The 5,578-nt window shown below is 43.9% G+C and overlaps 1 long non-coding RNA gene across 1 annotated transcript; it reads right to left on the reverse strand.

Annotated features, from left to right (window-relative positions):
- Positions 1-282: 282 nt before the first annotated feature.
- LOC122211157 lies at positions 283-5,277 on the reverse strand. Its single transcript, XR_006198525.1, has 3 exons — positions 5,159-5,277; positions 4,072-4,195; positions 283-350 (listed from the first exon to the last, which is right to left on the reverse strand). It is a non-coding gene; the product is annotated as an uncharacterized LOC122211157 (long non-coding RNA).
- Between the last annotated feature and the right edge of the window lie 301 nt (positions 5,278-5,578).

Below are 5,578 nucleotides of genomic sequence, written 5' to 3' on the forward strand. Positions count from 1 at the left end.
TAGTCTTTGACTGAGTAGATTGAGATTTCTACATCCAGATCATTAATGTTGTAAACATTCCTCTAAATTTAACCAATGTTTAAATATATGTAGCAAGCAATGTATTCAATTATCTAGGATACAATTTGGTTAATTGGAGGGTTCATTAAGAAGTTCCATTAAACAAAATTATGATTCTTTGGGTACAGCACCAAGTTTAACGCATTTACATTTTTAATGTATTTAAGCTACATGATCAGACCTAGACATTTGAGACTTCCATCAATAATTCTTCCTATGTCAGTGGGTATCCAAAACAATTTTCCAAGGAAAACCTTTACCTTGCATGCCAGGCTTCCTTCCTCTAGCCTCTGGGGAAGACAAAGTGACAATATATTCAGACACAAGTTTTTTAATTCATGACAAGATATCAGTATGAACGCAAATGCAATTAGCTGTTGACGTATGGTTCTCCTTTAAAAATGTTGATACAGGGGAACCTGGGTGGCTCAGTGAGTTAAGTGTCTGACTTCGGCTCAGGTCATGATCTCGCGGTCTGTGAGTTCGAGCCCCACATTGCCTCCGTGCTGACAGCTCAGAGCCTGGAGCCTGCTTCGGATTCTGTGTCTCCCTCTCTCTCTCTGCCCCTCCCCCACTTGCACTCGGTCTCTCTCAAAAATAAATAAATACATACATTTTTAAAAAAAGAATATTGTTCTCTATAATCACATGATGCCCTCTTTATGAGAACCCACAGAAGAATTGTCTTTCAAATCTCAGTACCAAGGATAGTTATAACCCCAAATAGCACTTCTGTCCCAGGAATACTGCGAATCAAATGTTTCCCACTTTGCGGTGGGTCATAGAAAACTCGGAGACGCCTACCTCTAGCAATAGGTAAAGGCACCTGTGTGTGTGTGTGTGTGTGTCTACACCTCGGACCTTAAGTTTTTCGAAACTTCTATTTCTGTTCTCCACTGACTGTTCTCCACTTCTGTTCACCACTCTGAAAATTCCCCACTTAAAAAATTTTTTTTAACTTTATGGTGTGCCGTATCTTTGAAAACTGCCTCAGACTGGTTAGTTTTCATATCTGAGAACATAAAAATAAGCAAAAAAAAAAAAAAAACTAAATAGATTATGAGTGTCAATCCTTAGCCTTGAACTGTCTCCCTGCCTCCACACTTTGATTGTTTACCAGCCTTCCCTCCTCAATCTTTCCAGAAACACCTCAAATTCAACATGGAAAGAATTAGGCTCGCGGTCGTTTAGTTCTCTTCATTCATTCAGCACCATTGCAAATGGCACATCGTCAGTGGCTAAAGACCTCAGTGTTGTCTTCGACTATCCGCACCCTCCTCCCCACAAGTCTGCCACTCATCCTGCTGATTATAGCTTCGAAATGTCTCCAATCTGTCCCAGCTGTCCTGCTTCACGTCTGTGTCATTTCTCACCTTAAACTATTAAATTGGCTCTTATTTCTTACTCTAGCCACTAAATTGACTTTTATTTGAGTTTCCCCAGGCTAACTATCCCTCTTTCAAGCCCTCGTCTCTAAGCAGTTTTAAAATATCTTGCGGAGAACTTTCAAACACACATCTAACTGATATGTCGGCCTCACCAATCTACACTTATGAAATGAATAAATAATAGGTAAATAAAAAACTAAGGGGTGGTTTGGACCACTTTCGGTTTTTTCCCCCAAACTTAAATGACCATAAACTTTATTTTCTTGGGTTTTTTAAAAATGTGTCAAGGTTTTATTTAACTTCTAGTTAGCCGGTTTAGACTACTTTCCATCTTCTTATATGATCAGACTTGAACCAGTCATAAAACTCTCCAGAAAGTCCACAGGCTACACAGCAGTATACAGACTGGCCACGGAGAACCAAGGCATGGGCAAGGGCAGGGGGTGTTCATGACAACCTCAGGGGAACAGAATCAAAACTGAGTCAGAGGGACACGTGCAACACTCGATCGAGAGCAAAGGCCAAGACCACGGTGAACACGGTGGACTGGGGTCACACCGAATTAGTGAGTAGGGGACTTGAATGGAGGGGCCTCCTGACAGGCGGGAGGAGAGACCCATGTGCCATAAAGGAACCTCATCAGGACTGGTGATGAGGAAGGGGTGGGATTGACCAATCCCAATCTCTGGACTCAGTAGGCAGAGAAAGTGGGCGGGGCACAAAAGGAGCCATGTTGGAGGCTATAACTTGACTCCTTCCCAAGAAAGTTACCCAGGATTTCTTCCCTTGGGAGCTTCCCACTGAGATACCAATTCCAGTCTTTTTTTTTTTTTTTTAAGTTTATTTATTCTGAGGGAGGGAGGGGCAGAGAGAGAGAAAGAGAATCCCAAGCAGGCTCCAGGCTATCAGTGGAGAGCCCAACGCGGAGCTCAATCCCACCAACTGTGAGATATTGACCTGAGCTGAAATCAAGTCAGACACTTAACCCACTGGACGCCCAGGCACCCCAATGAGACACCAATTCAAATTTGAAAAGAACTGAAACAATAAGACGCAGAAATGGCTCTTCATCAATTAAGGGCTTTTTCAAATTTTGTCTGAGCAGATAGTGTTATTTCTTTGGGAATCCAGAGGAAAGCATGCTGCTTCCCAATCCTCCCTAGGATCAGGCCAAGAGAATTAGTTGACCAGATGTTCAACCAGGACATATATTTATTTCCGATTCAACTCAAGGCAATAAGCAGTGATTTGGGGCCTCTGGTATGTAGGCAGTTGCTAAGTTGGGCCACCCCAATCCAACACAGTGGTGTTGGAATGCCAGGAGTGAAGAGCTGTCAAAGATCTCTGTGCCCCAACCTCACCAGAACCTAGAAGAATATTATGAGAAATATCATCAATCCACAGAATCCCCATTTTGGATGTCCATCTGGCCTGCAGCCCGGAAGTGATATTTTGGTATTGCCCACATCACCCTCCCCCAGCCATACACTATGTGGCAAATGGACAGTGGTGGGCTTCAGGGAATAGTAGCGTAATGAACAATGGCCCTCCCAACCTAACCCTGTTTCGTCATCTCCCACTAACTCCTCAGGTCACTTCAGTCTGGCTCTCCCAAGGTCCCCACAGACCTTCTAAAAAGGTCCAGTGAGTAACGTTTTTCCTTTATTTGATCCAAATGTAATTGTCAGAAATCCAGATGTCTCCCTTGACTTCTCACTCTTCCTCACCTCGTCCAGCGTCTGCTCAATTACCAAAGTGAGTCTACCCTCTAAGAATCTCTACATTCTGCCCAGTTCTATCATCTGCCCTAGACCATTATCCCAGGGACCGGGTATCACTGGTTGTTTTCTTGTTCCGATCCAATCCATTTCACAGAGAAACCAGGGCCATCTTTCTAAAACGCAAATATGATCAAACCTTTGTCATAAAACTTCAGTCGTTCATCAGTGCCCTTAAAACAACTTCAAACCACCGTGCCTTAGAAGGCCCTGCAGAGTCTAGATGAGGGTAACTCTCTCAGGTTCATCTCTCGTGTTCTAGCCACAAATGAATTATTTCAGTTTCTCGAACAGTTCTTTGCCTGGAACTCTTCCTGTCCTGTAACCTTTCCTGCTCCTGACCACCTTTAATGTCAGCTTCTCTGCACAGTCCGAGGAGCTCCTGGACCACCCACTGCATCCGGTTCCTCCGCCTTCAGAACACTTGTTCTCATATTGTCTATTTTCTTGTTATCTCCCCCAAAAGCCTGTAAGTGTAACATCAGGGACCATATGGGTCTTGCCGACCATTGCGTGTCTAGTGCCTCACAGAGGGCTAGACACATAGAACACAAAGGAATTCCAACGCCAAGTTGGGATTCACGTTTTTACTTTGGTCTTGTTTGGGGGATGCTGATGGGCTCATGACAGCACAAACAGACTGGTCGGCATGTAGGTCTGAGCTAATAAGGAACAAAGTGTTTACGTGGACTGAAAGCTTTCCCTACCCCGAAGTTCAGAAAGCTTGGCATTGCAGAGTGCTGTCCGATATGATCATTGTTTAGGAATACTTGTATCCTCATTAGCTCAGGCTGCTAGACCAAAGTAGACTAGGGGGACTTGAACAATACACACTTATTTCTTACAGTTCTGGGAGCTGGAAAGTCCAAGATCAAGGGGTTGGCAGATTCTGTTCCTGGTAAGAAGCCACTTCCTGGCGCATAGACTGCTGCCTTCTCACTGTGTGTTCACCATGGCTCTTTCTGAGTCCTAGAGAGTGAGAAAGAGAAAGCAAGCTCAGGTCTCTTCTTTAAGGGCACTAATCCCATCTTGAGGACCCCACCCTCATGACCTATCTAAACCTACTTACCCCCCGCAAAGCCCCACCTCCAAAGACCATCACATCGGGGATTAGGGTTTCAACATATGAATTTTGGGGGTGACACAATTCAGTTCTAGCAATTTACAACAGCCCTCCATTCTCAAGTCTGAAATTTCCCTTTCTTTTCACTGAACCTAATTAGATACATAACATTTTTACAGATTTCTTTGGATTCATACTTCCTTGGGAGCACTGCAATGATGGGCAGTTGCTAAAAAACAAAAGTCTAGTTAATTTCTAAGCTAACGAATTCAATTGTTAAACATGTCTTCAATAAGAAAAGAAATTTAGGGCAATTAGAAAGCTAGGAAGTCTGTGCCAAAAGCAGCAATTGATTTTAAAAAAAAAAAAAGCAGCAGATAAAACAATGTCCTGGAAATGTCGTAACAGGTAAAGGTATTATATTTCGGAGCTGCTGATCCCCAAAATGTTTCGAATGAGATTCACCACCTCATATGTACTTCAGTATCAAGTCAATTTAATGCAGTTACATTTGGCCAACAGCAGCGCCTTTATTTACAGATCGACTCTCATGATAATTTTAAACAGAACCAGATATTCAGGGGCGCCTGGGTGGCTCAGTCAGTTGAGCGTCTGACTCTCGATCTCAGCTCAGGTCATCTCACAGTTGGTGCCATTGAGCCCCCAAACTGGGCTCTGCACTGACAGCACGAAGCCTGCTTGGGGTTCTCTCTCTCCCTCTCTCTCTCTCTCTCTCTCTGCCCCTCCCTGGCTCATGCACTCTCTCTCTCTCCCTCCCTCTCTCTCTCTCTGTAAAAAAATGAAAACTTAAAAAAAAAAAAGAAATGACATTCAATGATATTTTGGAAAACATATTCAAGTGGGCTTACAGAGAATGAATGCAGATTCTTGCCATTTTCCATGCAATGCCACTCTGGAAGAAGGACCAGTGAGATGGGAGAACAGGTGCAGGGACTAGATACCCAATGGGATCCTCTGGTTTGCTGTGGACTTCATGTGTATGGCTGATTTCTAATGAGAAAATAGGTAGGGAGGAGTTTTGGAAAGAAACCTGCACGTGACCTCTATCAAAATAAAGCACCTGCCAGCTTCTTCCCCGCTAACAAATTTCCTCATTTTGAGCATGGCCACACCTGGCTTACTGATGCCAAACTCAACCTAGAATTCTGGGCTTCCTAGCACCTTTTACACCTGAGTTTCTCCAGGGACTACACCACTTGGTAAGATGAAGGGTAGTCTAGGCAAGTTGAAGGTACGGATGGGGCAGGGCGAGGACCGTGCATGGAAGG

The sequence above is a fragment of the Panthera leo genome, chromosome F2, assembly GCF_018350215.1.
Source record: "Panthera leo isolate Ple1 chromosome F2, P.leo_Ple1_pat1.1, whole genome shotgun sequence".
In the NCBI taxonomy this organism is placed as follows: domain Eukaryota; kingdom Metazoa; phylum Chordata; class Mammalia; order Carnivora; family Felidae; genus Panthera; species Panthera leo.